Source organism: Lepidochelys kempii, chromosome 2, assembly GCF_965140285.1.
Source record: "Lepidochelys kempii isolate rLepKem1 chromosome 2, rLepKem1.hap1, whole genome shotgun sequence".
NCBI lineage: Eukaryota > Metazoa > Chordata > Testudines > Cheloniidae > Lepidochelys > Lepidochelys kempii.
In genome coordinates this window covers 136,540,460-136,566,956 of record NC_136381.1, presented here as the reverse complement: position 1 = coordinate 136,566,956, position 26,497 = coordinate 136,540,460, and positions in this window count along the sequence as shown.

Genomic DNA, 26,497 nt, shown 5'->3' with positions numbered 1-26,497 from the left:
TCCGAGATGGGAGCCACTGGGTCAGTGAGTTGGGAAGGATACACCCAGCTATTGCGTGACCAGATCCTTGTTGGATCCCTGCACCCTGTGGAAGAACAAGAAGGGTGTGGAGTTTGCTTAGCACCATCATGAGTCAGGAAGCAGTATCTGCGCCTGCCCTGGGGCTTGGGTCAGAGACACTGAGCTCCTACCCTGGGCTGAATTACTTCACCATACGTAAGGCTCATGGAAATGTCAGTGGGGTGGGGAGTGGGGAACGGAGGCAGTTCTGAACGGCCCGTACCTCTAGCATGTGAGCTGCAGGAGATATCGCTGCTGGACTCAGTAGAGGGTCCTGTGTGGTCTTTGTGAGCTACGTTCCAGAGCGCGCCAGGCTCATGCACATGGACGCATTCCCAGCATGTCATGGCACCTGCGTTGAATCCTGCTCCAGAAAGAGCTATGAGAGGCCTCGGTGCCTGCAACCTCTCACTGAAGGGGGTTCCCTGGGCCATGGGACCCCAAAGGTCCTCGTGGGGAATTAGCTGGCTTGGCTGCAGCAGGACTCCGACTCTCCACATGAGCCACTAGCTGGATTTGGAGCCTGGTTCTGGACAATTGCCAATGGCTCTCGTGCTGTTGGTTTTAGGTCTTCGGAGGGATCTTCTCAGAAGGGCAGAGAAGATCCTTCCTGCAGGTGGCTCTGATGGCCATCCACGACCCCTGGCTACATGTCAGCCAGGCTGGGCTGGTCCTAGCTTTCTCCATCATGGGGGAAGGCGGACAGCTGATAGGGGATGAGGTAACCAGAGGAGGATTAATCTAGCTTTTGGGAGGGACCCAGGGCTTTTCACCTCCAGTTCACAGAAGATCACTGCCATCCCATCCCCATTTGCTGACCTGGGAGCAAGGAGACGAATGAGTCACGGCAGGTGCCATTGTTAGGCGCCAGCTTGTCCCCTGAGCAGATCAAAGCAGTTCAGACCCAGCTCTCCAGCAAGGCTATTTCATAATAGGCATCACATCAACAGGACAAGCTGCCTCAGATGTGGTGAAGGGCTGGGTGGAAATTTAGCTGGCTCCAGGTGCCGTTATTACTCTTCGTTGCCGGGAGTGTCTGAGTCTCTGATTAATCCTTGTTCCCTTGCAGGAGGAGGATATTACTGGATATTACAGACAAAGTGATGGCCCACCTATTTTACATCCGGTGATTGTGCCAGGTGCCCAAGGCACTCCATGCGCATGGGACATCCCATGGGACACCCTTAAAAGGCCCCCACCTCACACGTCGAGCAGCTCACACTCCCTGCTGCAGGTACTGCTCTGTCTCACTATACATTGGGGAGAGGGGCTAGTGGGAGTGGAGATAGAGGTGACAGCACTGAGTGAAACCCTCTCCCTTCTGGGTGGGGCGGGCCTTCCCTCTGCTCCCAAATCCCCTTTGTCTGGGGCATGAGGTTCTTCCCCATCCTTTTTTTCTTGGCCTTGGCCTCTCTGCCATCGCCCCTTTTCCCATGCCAAGCTCTCCCTGCCCAGCCTGATGCAGAAGGGCCTGCATGTTAGGCCCATGTCCCCCAGTGGAGCTCTGAAAGCTCTGCATTAGAGCAGGGGGAATGGCCTAGTGTCACATCTGAAACAATTCCTGACCCGGGCTGCTGTGGCAGGGCCCCTCAGTCCCTCCTCCATACCAAGGGGCCACAGGAGGAATCTGCCGTCAGGGAGCCAAACCTAGAACGCCACCTCCCTCTCACCACACGCCCTCCCCGACTCTCCTGCCCCTTGCCCAGAAGCCTTTATGAAGCATCAGGCTTTCAGCACCATGGGGCTGGCCCCGCCCAGGACAACTACAAATGAGAACATCGGTAGAACCATGGTTTATCATCAGTAACCACTGCAGTCTGGGAGTGCTGGGATGATTTAACTGGGAATTGGTCCTGCTTTGAGCAGGGGGTTGGACTAGATGACCTTCTGGGGTCCCTTCCAACCCTGATATTCTATGATTCTATGATTCTATGATTCTATGGTGGCCTTATGTGGAACCCCTCCCCTGTGCTCACTGCTCAGAGGTGCCTCTGGCCCGTGTCACCTTTGAGCTAGTGAATGTCCAATCCATCCTGCACCAGGGGCCCAGTCCACCCACATTGTATCTGAACTCTTCCCAGCCAGGAATGAAACTCCCCCCAAGCACCCTGGGAAGTGAAGGATCCTCCCCATCTGACAGGTGGGGACAAAGACACAGAGGAAGGGCTGTGGTGCCTGGTCACACAATCCTGGGTGTAGCTCTGGGAACTGGACTGGGTCCCAGGCTAGTGCCTTCCCCCCAGGGGCAGCTTCACTTTCTGCCCTTTATTCTTCCCTCCTGCTAGGGGGTCTCTGAGTATGAAATGAACAGGAGCAAGGCATGGTGAGGAGGCCATGACACCTCGCCTTGGTGGGAGCTCCCCTTGGCCTGGATCCCAGCCCAAGGACAGAGACATCTTTGTCATCCTGCTGTCCTTCTTTTATTCCTCGGAAGAGAGTCCCTAGATGAGGATGCTTGGGACTTGAACCCAGGTGTCTAGGGCTCTGGGTGGGCAGTGCCTGGGAGTACCCTCAAGTCATCTGGACAACAAGGCAGACCCCTGCCCTGCTGCTGAGACAGTCCCCATGTTGTTCCTGGTTTCTGCCTGCATGCACCGCCCTGCCCTACCCTCCGGTTCCCGGCTATTGACTGTCTTGACCCTCGGCTCCGGTCTCTTGCTGCTGACTTCGGCATGACCCATGGCTCTCGACATTGGCTACCAACTCTGGCTCAGCATTATCCTTGCCGTATTCTAGCCTTGCTCCAGCCCCACAACTGACCCGCTCCAGCCTTGCCTCCTCCTCTTGATCCTCCCCAAGCTCTCGGACTCTGACTACCCGGTTTCAACCTTCCGCCTGTATCTGGACTCTGGCTTGATATCGACTTGGCTTAACTTTGGACTCTGATCACCCGGCTTCGACCCTTGGCCAGCACTTGGACTCTGGCTCCAGTTCTGATTCTGGTTTGTCTACAGACTCTGATCACATCATCATCTCCAGCGTCTTCCTGGATCTTGATTCTAGCATCACTCTTAGCCTAGGTGCAATCCTATGTCTAGCTGTGACCTCAGCTCCAACCACTAGACCTAATTATCAGATGCAACATGTGACATCAGGTGGTGCGACTGTTTGCAGAAAAGCAGGCTTTCCAGAAGTAAGTGGCCTGTACATAAATGGGGATACCAGGTGTGACTCAAGGCCTTGCTACCTGAGCCTGGCCCTGTGCTGCCCCTGCCGGAATGGCTCAATGGAGGTGACTGAAAATGTAGGGGTTTCCTTAACCAGCCTCTGCCCCTGGACCTACTCCACCATTCTTGACTCTGACACCCGACATTCCTGATAAATACCAGGATTATGTGGACATCTTTGAAAGAAAGGAGGACACATTACCTCTGCACCAAGACTATGACTGCCCTATTGACCTAAACCTTGCCCAAAAGTGCCTTTGGCTGTATTTATGCAATGTCCGAACCAGAACTAGTGGCTCTCCCTGTGTAAAATCATGAAAACGGATCCAAAGGGTTTATTTACGATTAAGCATTTCCCACAGAGGCCCTGGCCCTCTTTGGAAAGAAGAAAGGAGGGACTCTATGCCTCTCTGTAGAATACCAGCCCCTGAACAAAGTGAAAGTTTGGAACCATTATCCCCTATCCTTAATCCCAGAATTTTTGGATCACATGAAACCTGTACGGGCATTCATCAGAGTAGACTTCCAAGGACTTACAATCTAACACTCATTTGGGCGGTGGACAAATGGAAGAGAGATTTCAATACATTTTATAGACACTTTAATTGTCTGGTAATGCCATTTGGATTGACCTTGCAACACTTCTTCAGTGATGTATTTGGGGACATTCTGGATCAATACATTGTCATCTATTTAGATGACATACTTCTCTTTTTGGAGAACCCAGAGCAGCATGTGCCCCACAACAGACCCCAGAGAGGTTGCGGCAGCATGGTCTCTATACAAAATTGGAAAAGTGTACCTCTAGCCAGCTCTCCATGGAGTTTTTGGGGTACATCCTCTCCCCAGAAGGCATTAAGATTGATGCAAATAAGGTGAAAGCCATCCACAACTGGGAGGAAGCTTGAAGTACTCAAAAAGAGCAGTGCTTCCTAGTCTTTACCAATTTTACTGCTGCTTCGGCCCAGGGTTCTCAGTAGAAATAACCCCCATGATAGCTCTCCTCCACAAGACTGTCCAATTTGTTTGGTCACCCAAGGCCCAACAAGCCCTCAAACAGCTCAAAATTGCCTTCACCGCTGCACCTGTTCTGGCACACCCCAATCCAACTGGAGCATTCATCATAGAAGTTGACACATCTAATATATCAATCGGGGCCATGCTCTCTGGGGCATGGCTTCCAGCACCAGCTGCACCCCTGTGCATACCGCTCCTGGAGGCTCACCCCACAGACAAAAACTATAGGAGTCCCTTGATAATTAGGGAATGAGAAACAACATTCCATGTGGGACCCAATAACATTTACTGAGGACTGCCTGTATGTTCTGCCAGGATGTCCCCCGCTGAAGGTCCTACATCTGAAACAGGACACCTCCCAACAGGGCACTTTGGGTGCTTCAAAATCTCCTGCCTAACCTCCTGCTTCATTTGGTGGTGCTGGATATGGGCTGAAATTCAGACATGTTGACTAGTGACTTCTGAGCTCTTACCAAGGCACCACACACCAAAATTCTTGGCACCCTATGCCTCTGGAGACCCTGCCCCAGCCATGGGCAGCCATTGCCAGGGATTTCATTGTAGAACTCCCTGAATCAAATGGCCACATGGTGCAACTGACTATCATAGATCAACTAACCAAGATGGCATGCTTCATCCCCCTGTGACTGTGTATCTTCAGCTGAAAGGACAGATCAGCTCCAAATTTGCCAATGACACCTTTTTTTTTTTTGGCTAACTATAGATGTCCCCCTGATTTCATGGTACACAGCAATGGCCTCTCTGAAATTCCTGGCTAGCAATCTGATTCAATGAATCTATCACATTCAAGAAGAACTAAGGGGGCATTCGAGGACACGAGGAAGGTCTTCAAATAGTATGCGGACTGCCGATGACAGGAGGGGCCAGTCTTCTCAGTAGAGAAACCATTTACTGAAAGGAGGTACCAAGGGTCTGGCACTGACCAAATCCATAAGCCCCATCTGTGGCAGCAGTTCCTACCCCATCCCCCTTCCTTGGTCTTCTGATCCCATCTCCTCTCCTGCTTGTAGGGAGCAAAATCTGGGTCTCTCCCCTCACTCTGGAACAACCTGTGCACAGACTGCCTGAGCCCCATGCAGATAATGGGACTGTCCTCCCCTTACCTCCTGTGTGTTTGTGGAAGAAACTATTATCTCTATTTTACAGACAGGGAATGAAGGTGATGGACCTCTCTAAGGTCACACCTACAAACATGGGGTGGATCTGGGAACGGGACTGGGTTCTACTCTCGTGCCCTCCCCACAGGGCAGCTTCACTTCCCCCCTTCATTCTCCTCTCGCTTCCTTGAACGGTAAATGAGCAGGGGCTTCCTCCCTTCTCTGTCTTCCAGGCTTTGGGATCTGTCCATGCCTCCTACATCAATGCAGCCAGCAGCTGGCCCAGCTTGGGGAGCAATGACCGCATCCTGTCAAACTCACAGGAGCTGGCTCTCAGTGATGCTTAGATGGAAAACCACACCCCCCTCACAGAGGTAGGAACTACTCACTCATCTGGGTGATTGCAGCTCTTGGGACAAAGATCTAGTTTCTGGTACGCAGCCTGGCTGAGAGCAGCCCTTATCCCTGGATCCCAGCCCTGGGACTCAGACGTTCTTCTCATTGTACTGTGTTGATTTTATTCCTAGGAAAAGCATCGCCAAAGGAGGCGTAAGGATCCTGGACTCTATTGCTTGCAAGAAGCTTCAGCCATCTTCACAGGTAGAGGTCACTGTCTTTCATACAATTACACCAGTGCCCTTTCTGGTCTCCAGCTCTGCTCCCTCCAGCAGGACAGAGACAACCCTTAACTCCCAGAGTCCTGATTTCCTAGCTTTCCAGGGGCTGAGGGCTTGTATTGTCCCCACCCTGTCATCAGATACTTTTCCTATGGGAATCTCATGAGAGCAGAGAAGGAATCTCCTCTTCTCTTAGAACCAGTCTATTCAGTAAATCCACCCACACTGACCTCATTTTAGCTGCTTTGTTTAGCTGAGATTAGCAGTATCTTCTGAAAACCCTTAGTGTGTGGGGTGAGGTGGATCAGGGGAGACTGGAGCTCCAGCAGGTTCCCCTGAAGAACACCACCCTGTCTTTCTGTGGTCAGGCTGGGATGCGCTGTCTATCATGGAGGTGAAGACCGGATGGGAGCTGCTGGATTGGCCTTGATATGCCGTGTCCTTGTACAGATGAAGGACCGACATCACAGAGATGGCAAGAAGCAAAAGATGTACCACAGATGGCTGGGAATGGGCTGAACAACCTACAATGATAGGTAAGTAAAACCCTGGCCACATACAGACACCACAGGCATTGGTGTGGATTGAACCAGGGTCCATCAGCACAAGCCCCTCTCACTCAAGCTAAAGGGGTCACTCTAGGCGTGTAGGAGAGGTACCGGGTGAGTCTGATGGAATGAATAGAAAGGGGAGCCTGAGCGGAGGTTGCTGGGTCCTTCCCAGTAGCAGCAGGATGCTGCAGGAAGAAGGGTCTGTAAGGTGGGAGTGGGAGGGGAGGAGCAGATGACTGAGGTGGAGATATTTTTACACAGGGAGATGTTTGCATAGGGAGCTTTGGAGGTAAGAAGGAGAAGTCCAAACTGGACATGGAAAAAGGGCAGCCAGAGTCAGACTTGGGAAAGTGGGGAAGACAGCACCAGGAGAGGAAGATCATCTCAGCAACTGCAGTTTGGATGGCTGGCAGCGGGGAGGGAAATTCACCGGAACGGCCAGGGTGAGGTGCCTGACTAGCGGTGAGTGGAGAGTCCCATTACAGAGCATGCTGCAAAGCCAGCAATCCCGTGCCACTGCAGATGCAGAGTCGTTGTCTTTCTCCCCCTACACTGCCAATGGAGGGAAGCGTCTGACCCTGTGAATTTCTCCCTGGCTACAGATAACCCATCCTTGCTCTCAGTGAAATGCTATGGTGTACTGTACACAGCATGCATGACACTCAACCTCGGAATGCTGTTAGCACTGTTGTGGGGTGATGGCCAAATATCATTGATGAGCATTGCTCTCTTAGGCCCTTTCAGAGTGTATTGAGCCTGTGATGAGCCAACCTCCCCTCCCCCGTCCCCGCAGGGCTTGGCTCACAGAAACTCTCAGGGAATGGGTTCCTCCACCACAAGCCGGGGAGTGGGGCTAAGCTGCTCCAGGGTTGTACTGCAGCCTCAGGGCTATAGTGACATGTTCCAGTGAGAGAGGGGCTGTACCAATGGGGTGGCTGCATCTCCGAAGTGGGGGATAATCTCACGGTTTGGAGACTAGTGACGCAGCTGGGAGGACATTCCTCTAACAGTACAAAGGGAGGGTTCTAAGCTGTCAAATGGGGTTCTAACTCAGGGTATTGGGAAGATATTGACTAGAGGTGGTAAAGAAATGTGAAGAGAAGAAACTGAATTGTTTATGCACCATTGCTAGGAGACTGGGTAAGAAGCAGGAGGAACTAAACGTTCTCATTGATAACTACATTTGATAGAGTTGGTATTATTGAAACCTGGGGGCATGACTTGCATGACTGGACTGTTAAAGTCACCTGCTGCAGTGGCCGCCTTGTGTCTGGCATTTCCCAACTTTTGAGTGCTTGACTTTGCAACCGGAATGATTTTCGTGTTGCTTCTCTCTGTGTGGGTGATCAATATGCAGAACTTAGAACTTTAGCAAGATTCTGGATTGTTGGCTGTGCTACAAGCACTGCTTATATCAACTGTCCCTATATGCTGAGTCTTCAACCCTGCTGGGTCTGAGAGCAAGTCTCCCCTTCCTTCTTCAGACCCGCAATCGTCCAATCAACACTGAAGAAAGCAACCTTTTCTCATATAAACTGATAGCTACAAGTATTTTCTATTTTTAAACAAGGCACTACCCCAACTCGACACACGTGTGGTTACGGTCCTTAATGCACTACTGGAAGGTGCTCAGACACTGTGGTGATTAGCATGGTATAAAAACCTACATAGGCTAGCGGCCATCAAGGAAGAAAGCCAAAGTTTCTCTTCTTCCTGGTCCCTTGTTCTTTTTTGGAGGCCATTTCCAGCCCTACCTGGCTGAAGTTTTGTTCCCCTGGTGTATCAAACTCATCTGTAGGAGCCTCTAACTCTCTGCCACCACTTCCTCAGGTGCCTTTCTTTAAGCCCAGTTGGGCAGCAGGTTCAGTCACAGTGGCACTGGGCACAGCTTCTTTTTAAAGGGGCCAGTCACACCGTGCTTGTCATTATAAGAGCTTAGTCCTGCATATAGCTAAATGTAGGGTAGTGGCCAGATATAGGGCATGTTGCTCCTTGAAGTAAATGAAGCAAATGTGCAGCCTTTTCAATACCAGTAATAGTCTCTCATGCTCAATAAGAAGATCCCTTCCCTCCATTGAAGAACAATGTCTGATTTATTGATCTAATGGCCGCTACCCAAAAGGTGTTTCAGCCAGATGCCCATTTCTGAGTTGAAGTGCTTCTGGCGTGCACTCAGAAGCACCAAGAGAGAGAAAAGGAATATTTGTAAATGTTTAAGAACAGCTCCCAGGTGGGAGCATCAGAGAAATAAGGGACAGACAGTGTCCTCCTGCCTTCAGCCACCAATTACCCTGCCCCTCCTGCTTTATATAAACTCATCGTTAGTTCCTTTTCAAGGGGATTTCTAGCCTTTTGGTTGTAGTTCCAGTGGTTCTGGGTTCTTCCTTCTTTGTTATTTTTTGATCTTTAGAGAGAAATTTCTCTCCTGTTTTTGTGGTTGTGTAATTTTAGCGCCCTCGTGGCCAACATAGAGTCTGCTCTGCAGGTAGCTCTGGCCAAGAAAAGGCACGTGCAGGAATGCATCAGGGAAAGCCCCTTCCCCCCCAGAGACACCTGTCCCCAGTGTGAACCAGAAGAGTACAATGAATACAGGAAAGGGAAATATTTATTTACAGAGGGATGAAAGGAGAAAAACAACAGGGGAAAAGCTAGGGGGAACGGTCAAAAACAGGGTTACATTCAACACCAGGCCCCACAGGCCCAGTGGTAGCACAGTCTGAAAGGGCTGACACCGAGTAATGTGTCTACACACAGAGTTCAGGAGTCTTGAGCAAAGTTCCAGTCCAGTGGTGAGTTTTGGGTGCTCCAGGTTGTGTTCAGCGCCAGTAAAGTTTCCCCAACGAACCTCTCTGGTGCCCTCTTCTGTCACTCTCTGCAAAGCCACACAGAGTGACAGCCTCCCCAAGTAACAAGCTAACAGCCTCCCCCTTAATTAGGGTGACCATATTTCCCTATGCTGAATACGGGACACCTGGTAAAATTACTCGTATTCAAGCAAGTTCAGCTGCAATCAATCAGAACGATGCAGTACAAATGTTAAAATTAACATCAAGTTTACTGAGCCCCTGTTAAAAAGAAACACTGAGTAGTTGGATTCCTTTTATTTCCCTTCTTACCTTTTAGGCTTTAGGGTTCACATGGAGAGAGGTGACACACACACACTCCCGTTCATCTCTCTGATACAGGGAGGTGACGGGTGACCAACAGGCTCGACCCTCCCTGCTTGGTGCTCTCCGCCCTCCATGCCTGGCTGGGCCCCTGGGCCGGATCCGCCTCTCCTGGTACCTGGTACCACATCTTCCAAAGGCAACCTGTGTGGGGGGGGTGGTGGCACACAAGTTCACATGCCCCCCCACCCCAGATTTCTGCCTGGGTTCACACCAGAATGTGGCCAGCAACAGCCTTTCCGCACTATGCTGGGGGGAAAGGATGGAAGCTGCTTCCAGCCACAGCTGGGGAGGGGGGTGGGGAGGAATGACCTGGCCCATGTCTTTGCAGAGCTCATCTCTTCCCCCTCTCCCCCTGCCCGTGGCTGGAAGCACCTTGCTCCTTTCTGCCCACACGGTGTCGAAAGGCAGCTAACACCTCCAGGCTGCTGCTGGCCACCTTTATAACCCAGCTGCCTCCTGGCCCCTGGCTACAGCGCAAGCAGGAAGGGGTTAAGCCCTACGGATGCATTGTGCCCAGAGAACCTGACTGCAGGGGCTTGAGTGAACCTGGCCAGTGAGGTGGCTCAGCAGGGGAGGGTGCCTAGGGGACGGACCAAACCCTGTGCTCCGGGGTGGGGGTGGGTGCAGAGGGTGCTAGGCCTCTGTCCGGGGGACTGCTGTGGAGTCTGCAGGGTCGGGATGCAAACATCCTGGAAATCGCTTCCCCGCCCCCCCCCCCCCGCCGCCGCTCCAGAGCTTAGCTGAGGGGCAGAAAGGCTTCCCTGTGCCACGGCTGCCTGGGGCTTTGGCACATGCAGGGCTTGGCTCCTCCTGGCCAACACCCCAAGCCGAGGGTCTTGAGCTTTCCTGCAGGGCCAGCCCAGCCAGAGGCAGTGGGGGAAAGAAGTAGCCTGCTGGCCCGGCTGTTGGTGAGCTGAGCACTCCGACCAGGGGCTGGTTCTCCGCACAGTGCTGGGAGCGGGACACTCCCCGCTGGTGCAGATATGGAGGAGCAGCGGGGCTGGGGGGCAAGGTGAAGGGGCAAAGCAGGGAGAGGACAGCGAGAGGGGGAACACCCTGCCACCAGCTTTGCACACCCACCCCCATTGTCAGCCACTGGGTCCCCCCACTCAACGCTGGTGGGCAGGCGGCTGGCAAGCAGGGATCCAGCCAGCAGCGGGACCCACCAGTACCGACTGGGGGGAGAGAGAAAATACGTGACAATTTGCCCGTTTTTAGCAAAAAGTTGCGACACCAGCAGGAGGGCTTAAATACCCTGTCGTGCTCTTCCCCCCTCCCCGCTCCCCTGCCCTCCCAACAGGACTTTCTCCTCATAGAACAATCAACTCCCCATCCCCCGGGAAAAGATTTAAAGGGGCCATGCTCTCTAAACCCCAAAGGGGTAACAATGGGTGTTTAGGCAGGTTGGGGAGAGAAGTGACTCGCCCTGCCCTTCCTGACACCGGCACCAGCCTTTAGAATACTAACTCTAAAGAAAAGTTCGAGCTCCATGGTTTGTCTTCAGGCTATTTGGCTTCCTGGTGGGGTCACTCCAGGTATTAACAACATTTTATAATTAATTTATTGTTTCTGGATTAATTGCTGTTTTTTGGACTCTGGACATGATTCTGCTCTCGCATCTTATTTCCCTTGGGCAAGCAGCAAAAATCTGATGGCACAAGCTGGTACAAAGAAAACAGAGCTAACATAAAAGACCAACTTCAACCCAGGTGTAAGCAGTGGCCAATCCACTAGCAGTTAAGAGGGGTCACCCCTGCTTGTGGCCAGGCTGAACTGTCAGTGTAGTATGGTTTCCACCGACTGGCTGTATGACATACCAAAGGGCCGAGTCATGGCAGGTGTTCAGCACCCCGACTTCCATTGCACCCCATGGGGATTAGCTTGCTCAGCCCTTTGAGCCAAGCACCTGGAGGGGTCAGACCCTGGAGCTAGGTGTCAAAAGTTGTTTTTGAAGTTGGGGAGGAGCTGTGGGGCGCTGCAAAGAAGATTTCTGGTGTGTGAATTCAAATCAGGAGGATTTCTGACATCCTGACCTTTGCTGTCCCTGACTGACATCCCATTGCTCCAGCCAGCTGTGAGTGCCTCACATTATAGGGGGCGCTGCCAGCACCGCCTGTTATTAAGGTTGCCCGGTGCTTCCCACGATACGCCTTTGTTTTCAGTTGCTTATAACATTGTCAAACTGTAACTGGCTGGGCTGAAATTTCCCATACTGGGTGTCTTCCTTGAGGCTGAATATTTCCTGAAACATTCAGTCAAAGTCATTCAGCTTTAGTGAGAATGAGGCTAGGCCAGATGTTATGGGTCTGTTTTGGCGGGGACGAGATGACCACAGTGGTCCCTTCTGGCCTTAATCTATGTAGACAGTGCTCACCAATGCTAAACGCTTCTGATGACATTTTGTTTGAAAAGCTCTAGTGCCCCCAGGCTTTGAAGCAGGGACTTGAAATTTCCCAAGGAGGTGGCCTTTGTGCCAGGGATGCGGCTTTTGCTGTCTCCGAAAATCTGCCTAAATTGACCAAATGAGAAGTCTTTGAAAAGTCAGAGTTCACACAGACCCAATAGAGGCTTCTTTGAGGTTAGCAGCTCCATTCCCCCTGGCAATTGTGTCTGCACTGGCATGCTCCAGCCTGGGGCTGAGCAGGACTTTCCCTACAATTGCAGCTCTCAACTGCTGCGGTCTGTGCTGGGTCCAGATACCTGAACTGAGAGCAGAGAGCCTGTCTCTCCTGTGCTCTCAATTACCCACCTCCCCCATCCCACTGGGCCCGGATGAGGAAGTACTAGATTGAAATGCAGAGACTAGGGGACAGGGGTGAGTAAATTGGGAGAAAAAGCCTAAGGGATGTTGGAAGCTGGCAGGAGGTGAAAGAAACTGGCATTTGGAGTTGAGGGGAGGGCGGAGAGTAGACCTGAGTGAGCAAGGAGACTTGCAGCCAGAGAGCAGAGAGGAGTGAGAACCAGTGGGGTGGGTGGATGAACATAAGAACGACCATAGTGGGTCAGACCAAAGGTTGATCTAGCCCAGTAGCCTATCTTTGGACAATGGCCAGTGCCAAGTGCTTCAGAGGGAATGAACAGAACAGGTAATCATCAAGTGATCCATCCTCTGTTGCCCATTTCCAGCTTCTGGTAAACAGAGACTAGGGACACCATCCCTGCCAATCCTGGCTAATGGCCATTGGTAGACCTATCCTCCATGAATTTATCTAGTCCTTTTTTGAACCCTGTTATAGTCTTGATCTTCATAACATTGCCTCTGGCAAAGACTTCCACAGGTTGACTGTGCATGGTGTGAAGAAATACTTCCTTTTGTTTGTTTTAAACCTGCTGCCTTTTAATTTCAGTTGGTGACCCCTAGTTCTTGTGTTATGAGAAAGAGTAAATTACACTTCCTTATTTACTTGCTCCACACCAGTCATGATTTTATAGACCTCTATCATAGCCCCCCTTAGTCATCTATTTTCACAGCTGAAAAGTCCCAGTCTTATTAATTGCTCCTCATATGGGAGCTCTTGCATACCCTTAATCATTTTTGTTGCCCTTTTCTGTGCCTTTTCCAATTCCAATATATATATTTTTGAGATGGGGTGACCACATCTGCACGCAGTATTCAAGATGTGAGTGTAACATAGATTTATACAGAGGCAATATGATATTTTCTGTCTTATTATCTAGCCACTTCTTCATGGTTCCCAACATGCTGTTCTCTTTTTTGACTGCCGCTGAACATTGAGTGGATGTTTTCAGAGAACTATCCACAATGACTCCAAGATCTCTCTCTTGAGTGGTAACAGCTAATTTAGACCCCATCATTTTATATGTATAGTTGGGATTATGTTTTCTAAAGTGCATTACTTTGCATTTATCAACACTGAATTTCATCTGCCATTTTTGTAGCCCAGTCACCCAGTTTTGTGAGATCGCTTTGTTGCTCTTCACAGTCTGCTTTGGACTTAACTTTCTTGAGTAGTTTTGTATCATCTGCGAATTTTGCCACCTCACTGTTTACCCTTTTTTTCCGGATCATTTATGAATATGTTGAATAGGACTGGTCCCAGAACAAACCCCTGAGGGACACCGCTATTTACCTCTCTCCATTCTGAAAACCGACCATTTATTCCTATCCTTTGTTTCCTATCTTTTTACCAATTACCGATCCATGAAAGGACCTTATCCCATAACAGCTAACTTTGTTTAAGAGCCTTTGGTGAGGGTCCTTGTCAAAGACTTTCTGAAAATCTAAGTACACTAAATCCACTGGATCACCCTTGTCCACATGCTTTTGACCCTCTCAGAGAATACTAGTAAATTGGTGAGGCATAATTTCCCTTTACAAAAAACATGTTGATTCTTCCCCAACAAATCATGTTCATTTATGTATCTGATAATTCTGTTCTTTACTATAGTTTCAACCAGTTTGCCTGGTACTCAAGTTTGGCTTCCCAACCTGTAATTGCCAGGATCACCTCTGGAGCTTTTTTAAAAATTGGCATCACATTAGCTATCCTCCAGTCATCTGGTACAGCAGCTTATTTAATCTCCCACAGTTAGCAGTTCTGTAATTTCACATTTGAGTTCCTTCAGAACTCTTGGGTGAATAACATCTGGTCCTGGTGACTTATTACAGTATAATTTATCAATTTGTTCCAAAACCTCCTCTAATGACATCTCAATCTGGGAGAGTTCCTCAGATATGTCACCATAAAGAATGGCTCAGGTTTGGGAATCTCCCGCACATCCTTAGCCATGAAGACCAATACAAAGAATTAATTTCATTTCTCTGCAATGGCCTTATGGTCCTTGAGTGCTCCTTTTGCATCTCGATTGTCCATGGCCCCATTAGTGGTTTAGCAGACTTCCTGCTTCTGATGTACTTTAAAGAAAAATTGCTGTTACTTTAGGAGTCTTTGGCTAGCTGTTCTTCAAATTCTTTCTTGGCCTTCCTCATTATAGTGTTACACTTCATTTGCCAGAGTTTATGCTCCTTTCTATTTTCCTCCCTAGGATTTAACTTCCACTTTTTAAAGGGTGCCTTTTTGACTCTCGCTGCTTCTTTTACTTTGTTGTTTAGCCACGGTGGCATGTTTTTGGTTCTCTTACTATGTTTTTTAATTTGGGGTATACGTTTTAGTTGAGCCTCTATTATGGGGTTTTAAAAAGTTTCCATGCAGCTTGCAGGGATTTCACTTTTGGCACTGTACCTTTTAATTTCTTTTCAACTAACTTCCTCATTTTTGTGAAGTTCCCCTTTCCAAAATTAAGTGCTATTCTGTTGGGCTGCTGTGGTGTTTTCCCTTCAACGAGGATGTTAAATCTAATTATATTATGGTCACTATTACCAAGCGGTTCAGCTATATTCACCTCTTGGACCAGATCCTGTGCTCCACTTAGGACTAAATCAAGAATTGCCTCTCTTTTTGTGGGTTCCAAGACTAGCTGCTCAAGAAGCAGTCATTTAAGGTGTCAAGAAACTCTCTCTGCATCCAGTCCTGAGGTGACATGTATCCCGTCAGTATAGTTGAAATGCCCCATTATTATTGAGTTTTTTATTTTTGTAGCCTTTCTAATCTCCCTGAGCATTTCACGGTCACTATCACCATCCTGGTTAGGTGGTCTGTAGTATATCCCCACCGCTATATTCTTATTGTTCAAGCATGGAATAACTATCCATAGAGATTGTATGGTATAGTTTGGTTCATTTAAGCTTTTTACTTCATTTGATTCTATTTTTTCTTTCACATATAGTGCCACTCCCCCATCAGCACGGCCTGTTCTGTCCTTCCGATATATTTTGTAGCCTGGTATTACTGTGTCCCATTGATTATCCTCATTCCACCAAGTTTCTGTGATGTCTACTGTATCAATATCCTCATTTAAGATGAGGCACTCTAGTTCAGCAGTCTTATTATTTAGACTTCTACCATTTGTATATAAGCACTTAAAATTGTTACTTTTCAGCTGTCTGCCATTTTGTGATGTAAATGAATGGGACTCTTTTTCATTTGATTGTTTCTCATCCAATCCTAGCAGTATTTTATCGTCCATCCTCTCCTCCTTACTAGAACACAAAGAATCTCCATTAATAGATCCTCCCCTAAGAGACGTCTCTGTTCCAACCACATGCTCCTCCACATATGTCGGCTTTCCCCCAGCCCTTAGTTTAAAAACTACTCTACGACGTTTTGAATTTTAAGTGCCAGCAATGTGGTTCCACTTTGGTTTAGGCGGAGCCCATCCTTCCTGTTTAGGCTCCCCCTTTCCCAAAAGATTCCTCAGTTCCTAATAAATCTAAACTTCTCCTCCCTACATCATTGTCTCACCCATGCATTGAGAACCTGCAGTTCTGCCTGTCTAGCTGGCCCTGCGTGTGGAACTGACAGCATTTCAGAGAAAGCTATCATGGAGGTCCTGGACTTCAATCTCTTCCCCAGCAACCTAAATTTGGCCTCCAAGACCTCTCTCCTGTCCTTCCCTATGTCATTGGTACCTCCATATACCATGACCAGAAAGGAGGTGAGGGGGAATGGCAGATGGATCTGATGAAGAGCTGGGATTCTGGAGAACAGGGCCTGGCTGAGCAAAGAGATTGAAAGCAGGAGCTGGGGCTGGAGATTGCAAATGGATGAGGAGCCTGGGGAGTTAGATTGGTAGAGGAGGCCAGGATGCTGGAGAGAGACAGACCAGATGAGGAGATGGGAGGGGGACAACTGGGACTGTCTGTCTTTGAGACTGCAACTAAAGCCAGTGCTGGGACATCCCAAGGCTCTCCAGGCACTTTCCACATTTTCCCAGATTCCCCCTTCATCTCTCTTTACTTCTCTTTCCAGTTTAGCCCCTCAGGGACCACAGAGCAGTTAAAGGGAGGAACCACAGGATTTGCAAAGTAACTTCTTAAACATACACACTTTACTCTTAGGGCATGGCTACACTTGCAGATGTAGAGCGCTGTGAGTTAAACCCACCTTCGTAAAGCACAGTGGGGAAAGCGCTGCAGTCTGTCCACACTGATAGCTGCAAGCGCACTGGCGTGGCCACATTTGCGGCACTTGCAGAGGCATTGAGAATGGTGCATTATGGGCAGCTGTCCTGCAGAGCACCTCTTCCCATTCTGGCGCTGTGGCTTGTGGGAAGGGGGTGGGGAGTGTGGGGCATTCTGGGTCCTGTCCCAACACCCCATGATGCATCGGTTTGCATCCCAGCATTCTCTTTGCTTCCGTCCACGTTGGGCGCCATCTTTCAGTGTTTTTTGTACTGCGCGCTCGGTCTTCCCTTTCGGTCTGCGGGAATGGAGCCCTGTCATGAATATAAAGGGAAGGGTAAACACCTTTAAAATCCCTCCTGGACAGAGGAAAAACCCTTTCACCTGTAAAGGGTTTAAGAAGGTAGAATAACCTTGCTGGCACCTGACCAAAATCACCAATGAGGAGACGAGATACTTTCAAAGCTGGAGGGGGGGGAGAAACAAAGGTTCTCTCTGTCTGTGTGTTGTTTTGCCAGGAACAGAAAAGGAATGGAGTCTTAGAACTTAGTAAGTAATCTAGCTAGATATGCGTTAGATTCTGTTTTGTTTAAATGGCTGATAAAATAAGCTGTGCTGAATGGAATGTATATTCCTGATTTTGTGTCTTTTTGTAACTTAAGGTTTAGCCTAGAGAGATTCTATATGTTTTGAATCTGATTACCTTGTAAGGTATTTACCATCCTGATTTTACAGAGGTGATTCTTTTACTTTTTCTTCAATTAAAATTCTTCTTTTAAGAACCTGATTGCTTTTTCATTGTTCTTAAGAGCCAAGGGTTTGAGTCTGTGTTCACCTTGCAAATTGGTGAGGATTTTTATCAAGCCTTCCCCAGGAAAGGGGATGTAGGGTTTGGGGAGGATTTGTGGGGGAAAGACGTTTCCAAGCGGGCTCTTTCCCTGTTGTGTATTTGTTAGATGCTTGCTGGTGGCAGCAATAAAGTCCAAGGGCAAAAGGTAAAATAGTTTGTACCTTGGGGAAGTTTTAACCTAAGCTGGTAAAAATAAGCGTAGGGTGTTTTCATGCAGCTCCCCACATCTGTACCCTAGAGTTCAGAGTGGGGAAGGAAACTTGACAAGCCCGAATTGCTGAGGAGTATGCTGACAAGTCTTACCAGCACATCATGTTTGGCAGTCCAGTTATTCCTCATGATCCAAAGTGACAGTGAGGGCTCCGACGATGATATTGACTCAAGGAATGTATTAGACATGAGTTTGCTTGTGGCATTCATGGACATGCTCACCACCGTGGAACGCTGCTTTTGGGCTCGGAAAACAAGCAGTGAGTGGTGGGATCACATCGTCATGCAAGTCTGGGATGATGAGCAGTGGCTGCAGAACTTTTGGATGAGAAAAGCCACTTCCATGGGACTCTGTGAGGAGCTCACCCCCACCCTGCGGTGCAAGGACGTGAGATTGAGAGCTGCCCTGACGGTGGAGAAGCAGGTGGCTGTTGCAATCTGGAAGCTGGCAACTCCAGACGGCTACTGATCAGTCGCTAAACAGTTTGGAGTGGGGAAGTCGACCGTTGGAATCGTGTTGATGCAAGTTTGCAGGGCCATTAGTCAGATCCTACTTAGAAGAACCGTGACTCTGGGTAACGTGCATGACATTGTGGCTGGCTTTGAACAAATGGGTTTCCCTAACTGCGGAGAGGCGATAGATGGCACGCATATTCCAATTCTGGCACCAGCCCACCTAGTCTCCGAGTATGTTAATCGGAAGGGATATTTCTCAATGGTTTTCTGGGAGCTTGTGGATCACCATGGGCGTTTCATTGACATTAAGGCAGACTGGCCCGGAAAGGTGCCTGACGCACGCATCTGTCGGAACACTGGCCTGTTCAGGAAGCTGCAAGCTGGGACTTTTTTCCCAGACCAGAAGATCACCATAGGGGAAGTTGAAATGCCCATTGTGATCCTTGGAGACCCCGCTTACCCTTTCATGCCGTGGCTCATGAAACCCTACACAAGGAGCCTTGACAGCAGCAAGGAGCAGTTCAACAACATGCTGAGCCAGTGCAGAATGACTGTGGGGTGTGCTTTTGGCCCTTTAAAGGTCTGCTGGTGCTCTCTGTACGGGAAGCTGGACCTGGCCAATGACAGCATCCCAGCAGTTATATCCGCGTGCTGTACCCTCCCTAACATTTGTGAAGGGAAGGATGAAAGATTCACTCAGGCATGGAACTCGGAGGTTCAACACTTGGAGGCTGAATTTGAACAGCCAGAGAGCAGGGCTATTAGAGGGGCCCAGCGTGGGGCTGCAAGGATTAGGGATGCCTTGAGGGAGCAATTTGAGGTTGAAAGCCACCGGTAATGTTTGATGCCCTGCATGGGAGTGAAGTGCAGTGGTTCCAATGTTAGTTAGAATCTGTGTTTGATACCCTGACTTGCAGTGCCTGTTGCTTTCCTGGACTAAGGTATCTTTTACTTTATGCAATAATAAAGAATGTTTTCAAAGCCAAAAAATCCATTTAGTGAAAAGAAAATTCATTTATTGAAAAGAGACGCAACTGCCTGGGAAACAGAAAGGGCAAGGGGTTGGGGAACGGTACAATCACAGATTTGCGGATGTCCTGTCTGGAGTGCTGTACAATGATTGCTCCGCCCAAGCTGTCCCTGAGCCGCGAGCAACGAACGGTCAGCCAACTGCCAGTCCATTGACAGCCAACTGAGTTTCTGCACACAGCCCACTTCCTGCGTGGCACGTGGCACCAAAAAGGGTGGGGTCTCTCTCTCGCTCTGTTACGAGGCAGAATAGATATCATCAGACAACCAACGGTTACACAGGGCAACTCATAGGAAACAAGGGAAAGAACTTATTAAAAAAAAGAAAAAGGGAGTATTATCCCTACATGGAGGGCTCTCAGCAGAGGGCCTGTCATGACACATGCCATTTTGCTGAACCATAGTGGGCTCATTATCAGACAGGATAACGAGGGGGGTGCTGCAGCTGGGAATAATGAAGATCCTGCAAATGACCCTGAAGGCCAGGACGTGGTCGTCGAATTATATCAGAAGGAGCAGTTTGGAGAAGACACCAGTGAAAACCCTAAAGAGGGGGATGCGCCTGGCCAGAGACTGGAAGTCCAGGCTGGTAACTGCAACTCTCCTACCCCCAACCCCGATTTTTTTCCTGGATAAATTGTACTTTCAAAACTCAGGACTCAGGCCAAATAATTTACTGTCCTGGATAATATTCCATGCATCGTTGTGTGTGTGTGTCTGTGATATAGTGCAGACGCCATGCCATTTGCCCAGCCTGTCCCCTCACCCTCCCTCCTCCACCTTCCCCTCCCCTTCAAGCAGCCTCTGCTGTGCACAATCCAAAATGGATGTTTTTTCAAGAATTCAGAGTCTGGGCTGTATGGTTGGTGCTAAAGCCTACAGTCTTTAGAAAGGTTTCAGAGTAGCAGCTGTGTTGGTCTGTATTGGCAAAAAGAAAAGGATGACTTGTGGTACCTTAGAGACTAAATAAATTTGTTAGTCTCTAAGGTGCCACAAGTACTCCTAGTCTTTAGAAAGTTCACAAACAGAAATCCATGCCCCTCTGTATCCCCCCATTTCACGGCAGGCACACAGGTGGGAGGGGAGGGGTTGAAACACTGCTTGGATGAATGCTCTCCATCCTAGCTTATGCTTTGGTTGATTTCCTTCATTTTTTCCCAATCCTGGTAGTTTATTCTAGGAAATTTCTCATGTAGCATGAATTGTCAATGGTCTTTCAGGTGAACTGGGAGTGCAAAGCTGCTAGGGCATCCATAATAACTAGGGCCATACCAAATTCACGACCGTTTTGGTCAATTTCATGGGCAGAGGGTTTTTAAATTAGTAAATTTCACCATTTCAGATGTTTACATCTGAAATTTCACAGTGCTGAAACCATGGGAGTCCTGACCCAAAATGGGATAATGTGGGGAGGTCAAAAGTTGTTTGGGGGAGGTGTCACAGCATTTCCCCCCTCACTTCTGTGCTGCCTTCAGTGCTGGACTCTGAAGGCAGCAGCCATGAACCTTCCTGAAGCGAGAGGAGGCTCCCGGATGTGGAGGTGGGTCCCAGCTGGTGGGAGCACCTCAGCTGGGGCTCCTAGCTACTGGTTCCCTGCCAGATTAATGCAGGGGCCCCGGCCAATTTCGGGGGTGCCAGAAAAATAGGCACCTGAGCCCCAGCAGGAGCCACAGGGGGAGTAAGCCCCGAGCCTGGGCAGCCAGAGCCCTGGCAGGAGAGAATTGGAGGGTGGAAGCCTCAAGCGAGGAACCCCAGTCCCCGCTGCAGCTACGGAGCAGCAGCCCTGAGCCTGAGTGCCTCAAGTTCTGGCTCCAGCCGCGGGGGCTGAAGCCTCGAGCGGCCACTGCAGCTGCCGGGCAGAAGCCCTGAGCCCAGGTGCCCAGATCCCTGGCAGGAGTGTGTGTGTGTAGGGGAGAGGCAGAAACCCCAAGCCCGGGCACCTGGCTGGAGTTTTCGGGAGCTCAAGACATGAGTCTGGGTGCCCCAAACCCTGGCTGCAGCCTCAGGGGCCAGAAGCCCTGAGCCTGGGCACCCAGAGCCCTGGCCGGAACAGGAGCAGGTGGGGGTGGGGGCAGAATCCCCAAGCCTGGGCAGAAGCTGCCAGGGCCAAAGCCCTGAGCCCAACTCCGGGGCTGCTGCAGCACAGATCTGAGGGTGTACCAACCTCACTAATGCGCTGCGTCTACAGGTGAGGATAGCCCCACCAAGAGCAATTGTGCAGGGGAAAAGCTTGTCCTGTCCCCAGCCCAGTGGACTAGCGGGATGCTCCAAGCCAGCACGGGAAGATGGGATTTCACAGGGCAGGGCTAATTTCACTGTCCTTTGTAATTGGTAGGGGCCTAGCTATAGAAGTAGGTTGAGAGATGACTTTATTTCGGTATAGAACTCCTTTCATGGAGAGAAAATAATGAGTACCAAAATGCTCTTCAATCTAGCCAAGAAAGGCACAACAAGAAGCAACGGCTGTCAGCTGAAGCCAGAGAAATCCAAATTAGAAGTGAGGCAAGAATTTTTGACAGTGACGGAGACAAACCAATGGAACAAATTACCAAGGGAAGAGGTGGAGTCTCTGTTTCCTGATGGCCTCACATCACAACTGGTTGTCTTTCTGGAAGGTGGGTTTCAGTGAAACACAAGGAATTGAGCTTAATATGGGGTAAGTGTCTGAAATTTCATGACTTGTGAAATAGAGGCTGGATTAGGAGATCTAATGGCCTACAAATCTATGAAAAACTCAGTGCGGGATGAGGAACAGATTCTGCTGGTTTTTTGGAAAGCCTGCTTGTTCCCCAGAATCAAGAGTGAGCAAGTGGGGTGATCGGGGGAGCGGCTCAAACATCCAACCTGGCTGTCCAGGGGCAGACATCAGCCCTGCAAAGGAGAGGTGGGTGTGGCAGGGACTTCACAAGGGCCTGTGGCAGGAATTCAGCCTATTGGGCAGAGGTGGTGAGGAGGCTGTGACCTCACAGAGCTCCCTTGACATCAGACATGCAGTACAGGGCTGCAGGTCAGGGGGAACCTCGGAGACCCCTGTAGCCTTGCTGAAGCAATCCTCCTTCTCATGGTCTCTCCTTGAGGACCAAGAGAGGATTTGTGTTCACGCACCTGAGTGCTAAGAAGGAGCTTCTTTGGGAGTTTTCACCTTCCTGTGTTGATTTTGGAGAAAGCAGACATCTCCTGTGTAGAAGGTGAGATTCTCAGTGAGAGTTGGAACTTCTTCAGTCTTCTCCATGCATTGCCAGCCGAGCTCTAGGCTTGGAAAACAAAAGGTAAATGGGCAGAAAAATGTCCCGCCTAGGATTCTTCCCCTTAGTAACGGGCTACCTAATAGGTCTCAAAATGTAATTGTAAAGGAGGAATCGTTCTCAGGCAAGTATCTTTCTAGTAGGATCCTGCAGGGATTGGTTCTTGGCACTAATGCTATTTAACATTTTGATCAGTGATTTGGAAGCAAATATACAATCATCATTGATAAAATCTTAGTTACGAAGTATTTCTGGAGATTTAATCTAAATCTGCTATGCTATAGTTTGAACCCATTGCCTCTTGTCCTGCCCTCTGGCAAGAGAACAATTTTTTCTCTATCTTCCTTATGAAAGCCTTTCAAGTATTTGAAGATTGCTATCATTTCCCTCTTTTCCAATCTAAACATACCCAATTCATCCAGCCTTTGCTCATATGACTTACATTCCACACCTTTGATCATTTTTGTCACTCGCCTCTGGATCCTTTCCAGTTTCTCTACATCCTTTTCATACAGCAGTGACCAAAATTGGACACAGTACTCTAGCTGAGCCCTAACCAGCGCTGCGTAGAGCAGTACCATCATCTCCTATGACTTGCATGGTATGCTTCTTTTTATGCAACCCATATTGCGTTTGCTTTTTTTCATTTGCTGTGCAGAGAGCCTGAAAATGGTTTTGCACCTCTATCTGCATTGGGGGTACATAGGTTCTCCTCTTTCTTCTTCTGGAGGTCACATGCTGCCAATATTCTTCCCCATTCTGCACTGCACTCTTTGATTCTTCAGCATATTGTGCTTCAAGCACCAAACAGACTTCTATCCAGAAAACCTTCATGTTCTCTGATGCAGCGCAGGGTTGATACTTGCCTCCCTAGTCCTTTAACCTTCTCTTCCAATAGAGTGAACACACACACACATTGGAAGAGTACAATGCCTACAGGAAAGGGAAACTGATATTTTCAGAGGAGAAAAACAACAGGGGCAAAGATAGGGGAAGCAGTAAAACAGGGTTACATTCAACACAAGGCCCTACAGGCCCAGTGGTACCACACTCTGAGAGGGCTGACACCGAGCAATGTGTCTGCACACAGAGTTCAGGAGTCCTGGGCAAAGTTCCTGTCCAGTGGGGAGTCTTGGGTGCTCCTGGTCGTCTTTGGCGCCGGTAAAGTTTCCCCAACAAACCCCTCCAGTGTCGTCTTCTGCTGCTCTCTGCAAAGCCACGCAGAGCGACATGCGACAACCTCCCCACTTAACTAGCTAACAGCCTCCCTCCTGATTCCCAGTGCAAAGTCACAAGCCCCAGTACTCACGGCCCCATACAGCCCTGGGCAGCACTGATACTTGATCCAGCTCCGATTTGTCCTTCTCATGTGAATCCACCCTAGCGCAGTGCTCCTCCTGGCTCCTGTCCTGGGGTGTCCCTGATCCCCAGCTCTGTCCCTCTCAGGCTTCAGGCAGGTTCTCCGCTACTTCAATCTGTGAGGGCCTGCTTGCTGCAGCCCTTCTGTCTGGACCTCCAGACACACACCCTATCGCTTTCTCCCCCATCTCTCTGCTCCCCTGCCCTCCCAACAGGACTTCCTCCCTATGGAACAATCAGCAAACCCTCCCCCACCCCCACCCCCCGAAAAGATCCACAGAGCTGAATCCAGAGGTTGGGTCCGATTGGTGCAGTCTGATAAGTGTCCACCAGGGGGACTCAGTCTGTGACAATGTTAGAGCCAGCTGGGTAACAAAAAATCCTTCCTCGCTGGGGATGTGGAGCTAAGCGAAATGGAGAAGAAGGAAAAGCATCCAGTAAGATGCTTCCTGAATTTTAGACCAGAGAGGCAAAGAACACAAGGGACCAGGGCCTGGTCTGGGAACCAGAACAAATACATTGTTCTCATCCAGGCTTTTCCATTCAATCACTGTGTGACCACAAGTAAGTCACTTCATTTCCCTGTGCCATACAGTCTCCCCAATTTTAAATGAAGATCATCAAGGTGGGTTTCTCATACCAGTTTAGAAGGTGGAAAACTCAGATGCATAGAACTGCAGCCTGTTGACACGCTAGATGTGAAGTGTGTTTGTTAACAGGGGACCCCCATGCGTGGTTCATAACCCCATAGTTGAAACTGCTGCTAAGCGTGTTTTTGAAAGCATATGAGAGTAGGGCTGGATGCCCTTTTCCTGTACTACAGGGGGGAGTGGGTGTGTGGTGCCTGGGGGACGGTGGGGGGTGAACAGACTCTCAGCCATTAACTGTCTTCAGCATTTACACCAACGATCTGGAAGTCAATATCACATCACAGCCGGTAACGTCTGCAGGGGCCACAAAGATTGGTGTCGTGGTAAATAATGATGAGGACAAGTCAGCCCATTCAGACAACACATCTGAATACAGCAAATGCCCAGTCCTAATCTAGGAGTGAGGGAGATTAATGAGTGGAAGAAATTGCCTAGGGAAGAGGTAGATTCTCTGTTTCCTGATGGCCTCACATCACACTTGGCTGCCTTTTTGGAAGGCGTGTTTTAGTGAAACACAAGCTATTGGGCTTAATATGGGGGTAAGGGTGTGAAATTTCATGGTTTGTGAAATAGAGGCCTCATTAGGAGATCTAATGGCCTAAAGGAAAATCTATGAATCTATGAAAAACTCAGTGTGGGGTGAGGAACAGACTCTGGGTAGCCTATTTGCTGCCCAGAATCAATAATGAGCATGTGGGGTGATGTGGGGAGCAGCTCAAACATCCTACTGGGCTGTCCAGGGGCAGACATCAGCCCTGCAAGGGAGAGGTGGGTGTGGCAGTGACTTCACAAGGGCCTTTGGCAGGAACTCAGCCTATTGGGCAGAGGTGGTGAGGAAGCTGTGACCTCACAGAGCTCCCTTGACATCAGCCAGGCAGGACAGGGATGCAGGGCAGGGGGAACCTGGGAGACCCCTGTAGCCTTGCTGCAGCAAGCCTCCTTCTCACAGTCTCTCCCAGAGGACTAAGAGAGGATTTGTGTTCACGCACCTGAGTGCCAAGGAGGAGCTTCTTTGGAAGTGTTTCTCCTTTCGGTGTTGATTTTGCAGAAAGCAGATATCCCCTTTGTAGAAGGTAAGATTCTCAGTGAGGTTGGAACCAATTCAGCCTGATCCATACGTTGCCAGCCGAGTTCTAGGTTCGGAAAACACAAGTAAAGTTGTCAGAAAAATGTCCCAACTCAGACTCCGCCCCTTAGTAACGGGCTACCTAATAGGTCTCAAAATGTCCTTTTAAATAAGGAATCATTATCGAGCGGGTGTCTTTCTCGTAGGGTCCTGCAGGGATTGGTTCTTGGATGTATGCTACCTAAAATTTTGATCAGTGACTTGGAAGCAAATATACAATCATCACTGTAAAATCTGCCAATGACAGAAAGATCGGGGGAGTGGTAAATAATGAAGAGGACATGTCACTCATATGGAGCCATCTTGATTGCTTAGTTACCGGAGCACAAGCAAATAACATATATTTTAATATGTCCAAATGTAAAGTTTCCCTTTAGGAACAAAAAATATAGGCTATATGTACAAGAGGGGGACTCTGTCCCGTGGGCACTCTATCATGGGAAATAGTAACCCTGAAAAAGACTTGGGGTCATGGTGGATGATCAACTGACCATGAGCTCCCACTGAGACACTTTGGCCAAAAGGGCAAATGCGACCCTGGGACCCATCCATAGCGAAATCTCCGGTAGAAGTAGAGAGGTTCTGTATCTCTGTACTGGGCACTGGTGCAACCACTACTGGAATATTGTGTCCAGTTCTGGTGTCCACAATTTGAGACAGATGCTGATTAATTTGAGAGGGTTCAGAGAAGAGCCACAAGAAAGATTAAAGGATTAGAAAACATGCCTTATAAAGATAGGTTCAAGGAGCTCGATCTATTTAGCTTAACAAAGAGAGGGTTAAAAGATGATCATTAGGGAACAACTATTTGCTAATGGGCTCTTCACTTGAGCAGATAAAGGTATAACAAGATCCAATGGCTGCGAGTTGAAGCGAGACAAATTCAGACT